The sequence below is a fragment of the Maylandia zebra genome, linkage group LG11 (assembly GCF_041146795.1).
Source record: "Maylandia zebra isolate NMK-2024a linkage group LG11, Mzebra_GT3a, whole genome shotgun sequence".
NCBI lineage: Eukaryota > Metazoa > Chordata > Actinopteri > Cichliformes > Cichlidae > Maylandia > Maylandia zebra.
Window position 1 is genome coordinate 7,219,628 of NC_135177.1, and position 13,495 is coordinate 7,233,122.

At 39.6% G+C, this 13,495-nt stretch overlaps 1 protein-coding gene across 3 annotated transcripts in view; it reads left to right on the forward strand.

The window, feature by feature from the left end:
• Positions 1 to 13,495, forward strand: part of ncalda (neurocalcin delta a) — a 65,609-nt gene that overhangs the window by 37,366 nt on the left and 14,748 nt on the right. The gene's annotated exons all lie outside the window — the stretch shown is intronic.

The following is a 13,495-nucleotide window of genomic DNA, read 5'->3' on the forward strand; positions in this document are numbered from 1 at the left end:
CGTGATGAATCTCACATCCATAGCTACTTGGAATTCCTCAGTGCTCGCAGAGACCTTTGGCAGGCAGGATGCATGCCTTACTAGGGTATGTGAGGCATAAGCAGATGAGTGCTATCATCGAATTGTCACTAAAAAAATGCTGAATTTAAATATCGGGTTGGAAAATCTGATCTCAAGCCGTTTATTAAAGGTGAGCTGTTACAGAACTGCTGTAAATCCACACAGATTAGTCTACCATAGATTATGAGTGTCTTTTTCCACATGACAAATCCTGTTCATGACTTTCCTTCATAATGTGTGATCAGTTATCTACACAGTAATTTCCTCTTGCATCTTTGGTCCTTCTTCAGTCGATATTAACTTGTTCTTAAAAATCTTTGGGTAGTTTTTTTTTCTGTAAATCTAAAACATAACATGTATTAATGTGCATTTGAAATGTTATTTGTATTTACTTGTCAAAGCTTCAAATTGGACTTTGGGATATTATAAACATTAAAAAACAGAGATTACTACACTTTCACTTTCTTAAAAGTCCAGGCAGTCTGACACTGCGATTGTGATCACATTTGTAATCTGTAAGTGGTTTTTTTGTGTTGTTTTTTTTAAACACATTCATTAAAAACTCTCGAGTATTGCAGCTTTTTTTAACCACTCCAGAGGAAACACTTTAGAAAGCTCTGCCTTCTCTGGCTGATTCAGTTTCACACATTTGCGACTGAGGCCCAGTGTCTCCCAGCTCTGTCTTTGTGACGACATTTTACATTTTTTATTTTTTGGAGAAAAAAACATAAACATAGATTTTGAAACGATTCAACATCACTTAGCTGCGTCTGCGTTTACGTTGTAGCGCCTTTTTACTGCCAGTAACAGACGACACTGAGCACAGTTGTGGTTAACGTTTTACGATACACTGACCTCTTAATGCAGTTTGCAGTGGCTGTTTTCCACTCACGCACAATAATGCGTGTCTCCTTTGTTCTGCCTCATCATCACAGGTGGTAACCTTGTGCGTTTGATGGTTACTCAGCTTTTATCTCCCGCTGAAGGGCAAAGAGAGATTTCCGTGTGCATGTGTGTGTCTGTCTGTGGTTATGTCTGTGTCTGTGAGATCAGTATATATCAGTGTTATTATGTCATTTTTCCAAACAGCAAATAAAGATAGTGGACGTCTAGGCTGGCAGACATCATTCTGCAAAGAAGGCTGTCCGCAGAATGTTCACATCAGTGCGGGAGGGAGAGTATTTACAAAGCCACATACCAGTCATAGCAAAAGGGGAAAAAATGTTGCAGTAAACTTGACATTTACAAAACCCAGTCTGGCCTACTGCACAGGTGAACTCATCTAAGCGACATGTGGAAAAGAAAGAAACACAGAAAGATAAGAAAGAAATACTTTAAACCAGGAGGCTGATGTAAAGATGATTAACAATATCTAAATCCTTCAATCTGCACATGTTTAAATTAAACAACCTGTTGCATAAATAAGTATAAATTTCAGGCTTTATTTCCAGTCTTGGAATCAAATGTTCACTGTTTCAAAATAAGAGCCTCAGATACTGTGCAAGATATTCTTTTTGTTCTTGCAGACCACGTCAGGTGCTTTACTTTTAATAATAAATATATTGGCTTTTGTTGGTTAGCTAGCTCCTGCGGTTGTTTCTCTTCTGTCAAACAAAGGGCCGTCGTTATTACTGCTGCCACAAACCTAAAATATCTTTCTTAACTTGGCAACAGATTGAAATGTACAGGATTAAGCTCCATTAAAACTAAAGCAAATTATGTTAATATCAAACAGTTAGAAAATGTCAGTTTACTTGGAACAACACAGACTTATTCAAGCTGACTGACAGTCTGAATATCCAGAAATCTTAATGCCCCAAAATCTCTCTTCAACACAGCCCGGTTCCCCGGGTTAATCCTGACCCCTGACCTTCACACTGTGATGTAACTTCCCTGCTGTTTGTTATTTTCCGTGATGTTATATCCTGTTTCTATATTTTCTTACACCACAGGAAGCAGAGCCAGCTTTGTTGCATCCCCAGGGGCATTCTTCAGTCAGAACCATCTCCAGACTCAGGCTTTGCCCACGTCACATTCTCTCTCTTCCCACTCTTTCTCTCATTAATGCATACAGTGTTACAGGCCGCACCCTCAGTCCTGTAACAGACGTGCATTCCCCAGCTGCTCCTATAATTACTCTGCAAACAGCTTTTATCAGTTTCAGTTCAGCACAGTTTACAGCCATGTCACTCTATCGCTGCTGAGCAGGTGCTTTTCTTTCTTGTTATCAGCCGTCATTCGTACGGAAAATTCACTTGGAAAGAAAAGAATAACACAGGCAAAAGTTGACATTATAGTGATGGAAAAATGTCAAGCTGCTTAATCTGTTCTCTTCCTTTTGCGTGGAATAAGAGGTTGACATCTAGTTCAGATTTTTCCCAGATCCATGTGGATCTGGGAACTGATGTCTGCACCAGTTATGACAATGTAAACCGACCACATGCAACTTCTGGGAATCAGTCCATGAAAGTCAAAAGCCGTGATACCATAAATCTTGGAAATTTGGGTGATTTCTACGTCAAGTTTGTGTTCTAGTCCAACTCTGGAATGATTTCAGTGCGACTGCTATTCTTAGAGTGCTATTTTGTCATCCTCTGCTGCTTTCTCTGGGATGTCACTATGAACTTGTGCCATTAGCTGTCCTGACTCGTCTGAAGGAGAACATTTAAAGGTTTATTCCACAGTGCTGTCATGTGGTAGTACACAGCACCGTGAAGTTTTCTTGGTAACGCTTTATAATCACCATCACTAACATTATACTTTATTATTAATCACAAATTATAGTTACCTATACATATAAATGTATGCGCTAATAACTGAAATAGGCATACGGTAGAATGAAATAGCTAGGATCTCAGGACCTTTCATTGGGTTCTTGTATTAACCCTTGTGTGGTGTTCGTATTTTTGTTACTCAGCCAGTGTTCATGGGTCTGGTGGACCCGCTAGAGTTTTGGCTTTCCAAATTAACACTATCAAACAATTTTATGTTAAATTACTCAACAGATGTTTACTTCATCCCAATTACAAGACATATGAACAGCAAACATGGTTAATTTTTTCCCTTTACCTTTGTTAGATCACATTTATGAATTAATGTGCTTCTCGTTTTTCTTTTATATAAAATGTTATAAATAAATCAGTTATAATCAAGTGGAGTGAGTGGAAAGACACAACACATTTACACGTGAAAAAATAATTAATTGTTTAATTTTTCTTTTGAAAAAAACTGAACACGGGTCTCACAGACCCGAACACCATACAAGGGTTAAAATATATGTGCAATAGAAAAGTGACTGTAGAGTTTTAAGCAAGTTCATAGATTTAGGTTTAGCTCAATTAGCTTCCAAGCTGAAGTTGGGCTTTTATCTCTGACAAAGACAACCTCTACCCACAGAGCTGTGTAACAGTGCAAAGCTCAGTAGCTGAGCTAAATGGGGTCTGTTTGGGATTTGAGAAAACTCACTTGTATGAAATTTAGCAGCAGACCTCAGACGTAATCACCACAATAACAGCAGGGCAGACATCTATTCTGTTTCCCCCTGTTGGGCCCCAGGAGTTAGTCATCCAACCAATTTAGCAGGTCCAATGATCTAGTGCCAGGCAGACAGAGCGCTCCCACCAGGGCTACACAGATGGAGAGCCAAGCAAATTAGACACGACCTCGGAGTACAAGGCAGGGGTCGTTTTCTCTCAGACACAGAAGAGAAGAACAGTTTTCCACACAGGCATGCAACCAGACCTGATTCTCATAACAGTCAAAATAGTTGAGCTGAGATGTTGTTGTTATTCTACAGATTCATTGGGCCATCATACATTTGTACATCTAATGCAAATAAACAAGCCTGTATAAATAATTATTAAAATTAATTAATGTTTAATACCTTTAGCATGGCCACAGATCTCTGCACTGCAGCTTCACAGATTGAATTACATAACCTTTAAGCTGATTATAAAATTGACTTGAGGAAGTGTGTCATCTTGTGCATCTCACTGGATCGCTCCTTTTGCTCCTAAATCAATAGACACTACAGTGTGTGCGGTTGCCTACTCATCCACCCGCTATCAGGTCTGTTACCATAGCAACCTAATGAAGACTAAGAAGGCCTTTTAAAAGTATAACAGCTGAAAATAACGATCGTGGGCAGCTAACCAGCTAGCAACAATCAATGTGACAAGACTTCAAATGCTGTCTCTGGTTTGGTAGCGACTTAACGGGAAAGAGCCAAACAAACTGAGACGAAACAAGGAGTTCGATCCTAGAAAGACAGACTTCACTCCAACTGCTGCAAACTCACACGTCCTACTCTAAAGGTTTTAGAGTCACCTTCTATCCACCTGCTGACTAGCCAGTTGGAGGCCTCTTTGGTACCAGTGGAAGTTACAGACTGGTTAGAGATTTGCCTTACTACTGTAGTTAATGAAGATTCATTTGAAACATGTACCAAAGGCCTTAACCCCCCCAAGTTAAGTAATGAATAATTTGAATTGTTGTACAGTTTTCCTGCTGGGGCAGGAGGTGGGTTTCCTCAGGCTCAGCAGGATATAAGCAGAAAGAGTAGTCATCCATTCCTCAGCATTTTCTTTCTTATTTTAATGTCTATTTTTGTGTGTCCTTCTCTGTTGTACTCCCCCTCCCCTTTCATTCCTGCTGTCCATTGTTCTGGAGACTTAAACTGCTGCAGATGTTTCTAAAAAAAACATGGGAAACTTTCTCTCTCTCTTTTTTTAACAATACTGCCATTTCTTTTTCAGTCACTCTCCTAAAAACAACAAAATGACTGCTTTATATTTGCACCTCACAGTCTCTTGGAGATCCGATGAATATATATGTTTTATTCAGGGGTTGCATCCCAAACTGCTCTCCCAAGTGCAGATTTTGCATCTGCACTTTCCATTCAGATATATGCGGCATATAAATATAATATAATAAAAGCCCTATGAATTAAAAATTAGCAGTGTCATGCAAAGTGCTTTAGCAAATAGAAGAAAGCTTTCCAAATGAAGTATCCCTGCACTTCATGAAAACCTTTTAGAACAGGTTTCTGTATCTTATACTCAAAATCTCATATTTGTTTGCCACATTTATCAATAACATCACCATTGCATAACACGGATTCCATGTATTATAGTGTAAATGGTAAATGGACTGGTTCCTATATAGCCCCATTCACACTAGCACATTTTTCTAAGTGCTTTCTAGGTAACATTCACACGCGTTCATATTCCGATGGATGCATCAGAGAGCAATTTGGGGTTAGTATCTTGCCCAAGGATATTTGGCATGCAGACTAGGGGAAGCCAGGAATTGAACCACCAACCTTTCAATCAGTAGATGACCTGTTCTACCGCCTGAGCTACAGCCACCCTTGTACGAGTCAGACAGTGTATGTACGAGTTGAGGTGATAGGGAGTAAAACTGACAGAACTCTCTGATATAGCTTCAACAGATCCAAAGAGAACAGCAGTCTTTGGATCCTGACATAAAAACAGGATCTGTATCTGTATAAGCAAATGAGTTACATGGAGTTAAGCATCCCAGGTATTCCATGTGTGACTGCATCCCTGTGTGTAGGCATCACAGCCCAGTTCTACAAACTTGTTACATTGCAGCGCTTCAGTTTTACCCTAGAAATACTACTACGGCTTCTGATTGAAATTACAATCTATATACTAGATAGTAATCTGGTGAATTAGCATGCTAACCAGCTACCAGTTACCAAATGCCACTTTGTACCAACATTTTTTCCAACATGGGAGGAAAACTAGCAATTTTGAGATTCTGTTTTTCTTTTTTACAGTCTAGTGCCTGTTAAAAGATAGCCAGGGAATAAAACGGTAAACACAGTGAGTTCACTACTGTGCTAGTCTGATGTGATTAGCTAATTCAGCACGCTTCAGTTTTGGAAACCAAGATACCAGTGAAAGTTAATTACAATACAAATGATTCCAACTACATTGCATTGATAGCTGTACCTGTTCTCCAAGGTGTTATAGTCATTTATACCACCCAGGCATTCGTGAAAAACTGGATTTACAAGGTTGAATTAGAAGATACAGTTAAGCTAATTAGCTAATTTTATTGGATTGGTTGAAGAAATAGAACTGCTATTTCATCATTTTATCACAAATTGCAAAATAACAGCAACGTCTTTTAGAGTAATTTTTTTTTTTGACTTTTAAGAAACAATGACTAAATGAATTGGTAGATTTTGTTCATTAACTGTATGTTTTTCTCAAAATGGTCAGTGTGTAAGAAAGGAACGGAAATTATAGAGAACACAGCTAAAACAATATTTCAAGCAACAATTTTTGACTTCATTTAAAAAGAAAAATTCAACATCTCGTGGCATATTTGGTGAGAAAACCTGGAAAAATTTACCTCCTTACTTGTGAGACAACTATTGTTTCTCCAGAGTTATCAGGTTTTCACAGCAAGCCCACATCTTAAAATCCACACATTTATTTTTGTTAGTCTTCTCCATTCAAGATTCTGTCTACACAGGCAACTGGTGCAGTGCTGCTGCTTGTGATTTCAATAAGGGGCAGCTATTGGGGCAGTTTAGGTATAGTTTGGGTTTTACTGTAAAAATATTTTATCTGTAATCGTTCATAATGTACACTTTAGGAAGAATGGGCTGTTGATATGTTGTTTGCTTCAGGACTCAGAACATCCAGCTGATTTTATGTGAATAAAAACATTGTGCCTCAATTTGGGGGGGTTGCTAGTACACTTTCATCTTGTTTTCCATGTATACTATTTACTTACTGCACAGAGTGTAAGTGTTGACCGATTTATCTGCAGGCCGACAGTATCGGCCGATATTAACTATATAACAAGCAAACAATCAAATTAAAAAAGTAAAGAAGAGGCAGGAGAAACACCCTTCAACCATGTTGATTTTGCATAGTTTATCCACCAGATGATATTCTGCAAATTCCCTGTTGGCAATGCAGATGTTTGGAACACCGCAAACACAAAAAAACCCAAAACAGCATCGACAGATTTATGAGAATATCTGATTTTTACATTGCCAAATATCGATACTGGTATCAATCCTTAAAATTCTACATTCATCATGCTTATTAGACCATGTATTATTCTGTGCAACAGCTATGGTGACATCTAAACAGCAAACCAATCCACAGACATCAGTGTCTTAAAAAAAAAAGATAAACGTAGCTAGCTAACATTTATATTACCATCTGCAGAATATTCCTCCTTCTGGACAAAAATTGCTTGCTGCTTCCTCCTCTTCTGCTACGCAGCAAAGATTGCAAATACTGAGAATGAGAAGTGCGCATCATTCTCCACTCGACTTTTTGACAGCTCCAGGTCCACCACGCAGGTATTTCTTGTGCATGTAGTCGTACGTGTCAGTGTGAATGCAAGCATGAGAAGAATGGCACATATGAGACAGCAATAGACAAAAAGAAATCTGGCCTCAAGATGTTGCAGCATTAGATTTCCTGTTTACATCCCTCAAGGAATTAAGAACTGTAGTTACCAAGCTGCACGTCTCTATCTGGAATTGATCGGTGTATAAAAAACTGAATGGATGCTTCAAATGGAGGATTCATGCAGACCACTGTAGCGTTGGCCAATTTTACCCAGTTGTGATTACGGTTATTTGACTTTCTCTTTCCATTTTAACATTTTATTACCTTTTTTGAATTTGTTTAGCAGTTAACCACAGTTGGTACTGCACCTCACATTTCTGCACCCCCCACCATTATCATACACCTACACACAGAGCACAGTGTATTTGATTGAGAGTACTGTGTGTGTGTGTGTGTGTGTGTGTGTGTGTGTGTGTGTGTGTGTGTGTGTGTGTGTGTGTGTGTGTGTGTGTGTGCTTTTTTACCCATGTGCATGTGTCTGCTGTGCATGCAGCCAGAAATCTCATCAATGGCTCTATGATTTTGCTGAATGTTACTATGGTAACTGCAGTGGAATTGCCTCATAAGAGAGAGCTGGTCCTGTGTAGGTTGAAATAATGCTGAGGATGAAGAGCATTTAAATAATGGAAAAACAAGGTGCAAGAGAAAGGTGAGGAGTTTATGAATCAAAGAGGAAAAAGATGAAAGACTCTATAAGATTCATATCGATACTACAAATATTTACTGAATATGTATTCTCTTCTTTCACTTGTCTCATAAACATGTTCATACAGTTTGATTGCAACCTTTGTTTTACAAAGAAATGATTTTGTCCACCGGGGAAGTGATCAGAAAGTCTCTTCAGCAAAGCTGAAAGGACTGTAAATTGTGAATGTGAATCCAAGCCGTAGTCAACCAGATGTGCATAGACTTTACTTCAATCTGAATGACTGTGCTCATTTTGAATGATAGTTCATTTGGTGTTTAAAGAATGCTGCAGCTGCTGTCTCCCTCTCCCTACAACAACTAAAATAAATCAACTGATGAAGTAGAAGTCAATTTCTGAAGTCATATTCAACAGTAAAAGTGTCTTTGATGCTCTCACTTGAACTTTTTGTGCCTGCGTGGCTTCTCTCCAAGCACACCAGTTTCCTCAAACAATCCAAAGACATGCATGTTAGATTAATTGGTGATCCTAGCAGCGGAGGTGAGGATGTGATCGTGAAGGTCTGAGTGTTAGTATCTGGACCGACGCCATGTCCAACACACAGCCTACCTCTTACCCAGTGTCAGTGATTAAGCCAAGCCCCCATTGTGCCTTGGAACCACTTAATCCCTGTGTTTACATTGAGGCTGAAATTGGATGTCACTACATTACCTTCAAGGTTTTCCATGTGTAGTAATTAGAAACCAAGATAAGATCCTTACCCTGTTTGCTTAACCTGCAACTGATTATCATAAAAAGACATCTAGGATGAAAACCTGAAAAATTTCGACTACTACAGGTCACTGCTAGAGTTTAAACGTCTTAAAATCCAGCAAAAATCACTAACGTTGGCCTGGATCCACTATCCAGGACCACTATCCATCTTCCACACAGTAGATAATCTGCTCATGACAGTGGGTTCCTAGGCATGCTTGGAACTACAGCTTACAGTAAAGCTTAGAAGAAGCCCAAAACTCAAATGGGACCATCTATTAGCCTATCTAACACAAGAGTGTAGGCTTTTTTGGAGGACATATTATGAGGACTTAGCACCCCCAGCCTGAAATGCAAGAAACCAGCTTTTCCACTGTCTGACGTTCTGAAGAGCACACTGAAGGATGCAGCAGCCTTGAGACGCTCTGACACGTGTCCTGTCACTCAGCAGTGCCTACTCGTTTTAATGTCAGCTGCTGTCAATCCTTTGTGCACATTGCAGTACATATACATAGACATCTATCTGATTTGTTGTCCTAAGGATTGCCAGGCCTTTAGATCAGAGTTTTACAGTCCCCTTTGTGTATTTTTACCAAGGATAGCGAAAATCACTTTTCAATAACACGAATTTATTAATGATAATGTTACTCGCAAGAATCGCTATCCATTATAGAAGTAGCCAGTTTTGTTTTTTCTCTCCTTGAGGAACTTTTTGGTCATTAAAAAAAAGACCACACGAAGATGAAACCACCACAAAACGTAGAACTTCCAGTGGTCCAGAAAAAAACACATACAGGCTTCAGCTGAAAATCCATGTCATCATCAAGTGGGTTGCCAGGAGCATCCTCGGTTGGCTAAGCATGTCATCGGGACTGGCAGAGTGGTTTCATGGCTGCAGCGGTGTGTGGGGTGAGTGGGCTGTGTGAGCGTATATGTACGCGCTGGAAATAGCAGGTGACAGGGCACAGTGGGTCACTAATTACAGATTTGTAAGTGTGCATGTGTCTGTGTGTGTACGCAGGCTGGTGTTAGAGCAGCAGACAGGGTCACGGCTGTGGATTTCATTAGGTGAAGTGCTTGGCGACAGACTCTGGTGTAACCGCTCCGAGGGTCCGTTGCTGACATTCGGTCAGTGTGGTAATTGGCACTAAGTCAGAGCTTTTGAAAGTTATTCAACCAAAACCTTTGTTCAGCTTCACCTGCTTCAAAGAAGAAAAATGAAAAATCACATGTGTCCGTCATTTCCTTTCATTTAATTTTAAAGGCCTTGAATGTATTTCTTTCTATGAATCATCTAATAAAAGAGAGTGCACCATTGCACACTGAAGAAACCACCTGAAAGTAAGCACTGCTTCATTTTTATTTCCGAATAGTGTCAAAATTGTAACTAAAGACTTGGTGTAGAAACAAATAGCTTAATGTTTCATATTCTGTACAAGCTTTGCAGCCACATTTGGTTACATTAGCAGCATCTCTCTATGGTAGATGTTACACCTTCACAGTGTAATATCTACCATATGTGATAGGTTGCAGTGAAATTCTCTAAAGACACGCACAATTCCCAGTATATATACTGGATAAATACCAATGTTATTTCCATTACCTGCTGCTGGATTCATGTTCCCTTAAATATTAATTGTAAAACTTCTGATCTTGTTTGCAACATTGAACATGATATAAGTCTGAATGCATCCAGTCTCACTGAGGCCTGAAATTATAATGGACATCTTGCTGTTGCATCTTTATTCCGTAGACATCTTAAGATGTCGGCCTCGCATCTTAAGAATGTAGCTCAAAGTGCAGCTGGGCTTAGGACCACCTTTAGTGCTGCTTGCATAGCTGCTGTTTTTTAGAGCAGTTGGAAAGAAAAAGAAAATGAATTTGTGGTGTCTGACCATGTTGGAAATACAGTGTTTATATTGGCCACTCGGAGAGAAAAAGCCAGCTGTAATATCATGAGGCAAGACGTGATAATTGTTTAGATATGGGGACATTCTCTTGCCGTAGGCCTTCGTACCGCTGCGTTTGGTTGCTCACAGAAAAGCTAGAGAAACAGCTGTGTGACAAACAAAAAGGAGAGAAGTTCAAGCCCTGCATACTCTTTGACACCGCTGTAAAGTTTTTGACCATTTAGTCCTGTTTAACTTTTGTCAGAATTCATACTTTGGGATTATAGCGCGCATGCTGTATGTGCTAACATCTCCCCGGCCCACATTTTCAGTCCACTGCAGTTCTTTGTTGTGCCCTACGTGTTAGCAGAAGTCGTTTAATAAAAAGTAAACAAAGGCGATTGTATAAGTGTCATCAGTCACATGGTACTCAAGCAGTTGATTATGACCATAGCACCCCAAGCATCAGGGCACTTTTCATCGCCATGTTTACTGAAGAGAAGTGGTAGCTGTTCTATAGCGCCTGCCTGGTTATTGTACCATGATTTAGAGCACGGCTGCAGCTCAGATAATTCAGCACTCACTTAACTTATCACTTCTCAAATAGCCTTGCTTACACTGGGGATATTTTTCCTTGGTGACGGCCTTAGTCATACCTTGATATGACCTGAACTTGCTGGTGGGTGGGACTGCAAAGAAGTCACCTTCTTTTTTTGCTTCTCATTTCTCTCTGAGATTGCAGTATTCAGTACTGTGAACGAGCTGTTCGTCGTGACGTAAAAAAAGAGGCTTTCATTTCCTATGGTTTCCTAAAACATGCTTTTATTCATGGTGGTTTTGAGGACATAAGTGACTAATTTCCTTTTCAGAGTGCAGGCCAAGGCAGGCCTAACAGCACATCGCACAGAGCTGAATATATACTGTACACAAATGTACACAGCCTCAACACATGAATTCCAAAGCATATGCAGTCACCATAGCTTGGTACTTCTAAATATACTTTGATTGCATTCATACTGAAAAATATGCCTGTGCATATATTGTACACTCACATACACACTGACACTATAGTTAGTGTAATGAGAGCGCAATCTCTCTGAGATTAGGAGCAAGCACTTCCTGTTTGTGTCACCAAAAGGGCAGATAAGACCACTTAAAAGCTGTATTTGTTAGTATTTCCATGCCTTACTGAGTCTCCAGTGCAGTAAGAAAGAAAATAAATAACGCGTCATCAAGAAATAATATCATAATTGACTGCAGACAAAACAAAAGTGGCATTATATAACACGATTGTGCTTGGGAGTGGACATTTTAAGAAGAAACAGTGTGCTTGGGTATTTGAATGACCCAGCTGTTAAGCATTTTCATTTTATATAGCCTAACTAGGAAACAGTGAAATACTGGGTGATTTAAAGACACATAAAAGAATAAAGTAAATACACAAATAAACATCAGCTCCCTGAGAAGTTTCATGATCTTCTTAGCCAGCAGTCACCAATTGCTCAACACGAAATCTAATGAGCAGCTTTTATGAGCGCCGTCGCTTTTACTGTCTTAAAAGTAATACAATGGTCCATTTGCTCTAGCTCAAATAAAGGCCCAGTTAATGAATCATCATTGTCGCTACTTTAAGTAAACATTCTCATTTTACATGAACATTTCAGCTCAGAGCCTGCAGATGGGGATCGTAAAGCTTTAACTTCTTTATAAAGATCTGGGCCCGTATCCCTAAAGAATCTTTGTGCAAAAAGTGGCTCCTAGCGGCCAAATTCTAAGAAAATTCTCAGAGTCATGACGTTTTCTTAGAATTTCCCCTAAAAGTGACACGACAATCCCAGTTAATATAAAAGCTATTCCTCAAGATTCCTAGCGCTTAAAAGGGCTCCTAAGGCGAGATCTGCTAAGAGCAGGGAAGAGGACTTTTAGTGGCTTAGGAGTTCCCCTAAGCAGCTGCACAAAATGGCCAACAGAAGAGGCAGGAGAGATGTCCTGCAAACACTGGATGACAGGGAATTATTGAGATGCTACAGATTGGATCGTGCAGGAATCATGTTTGTGGTGGATCTCCTTAGAGATGCAATTACTTCACCAACTCGACGCCACAACGCTATTACACCGGAGACGAAAGTAATCACAACCCCGAGGTATTTGGCAACCGGGAAAATGCAACAATGCAGCAGTGATGACTTGGGTCTGCAATCACAGACATTGCTAAAAGCTGAGCCGTGTTACCCTCGTTAAGACCACACTGGACTTGTAACGTTGTGATTTCTACTTCATTAAGGACAGCCTCTTGAGATAGGCCATCTTGTTTTCAACGGGGTCCATATGGGAGTGAAAGTACAAAATATGCCAGCTAGGATATTAATATGAGCAAATAAGACACGAATCATTATTTGAACAGGGTGTAATGAGTTTAAGTTTTCACATATTTTAGATTCTAATGGCTATAACCCCTACAGCTTACTATTCATTTTCCAGATATTTTCTTGAATGTGAAATATTATTTACAATTACAGTCAGCATAAGATTAGAGTATATAATATGTTTATTGATTTGAGGGTACATCCTTTGCTCATTATCACCAAAAGCTCATTTCCATCAAACTTGTAGGATCAACCAATCACGGCTTTTGAAATGATGACTCATACCTAGCAACGGGGTCAACCACACCTCCTCACTGAGAAGGGTTTTCCATCCATTCCTTGCTCAGAGTTCACTGAAAATGTTCTGGAATCACTTCTAAG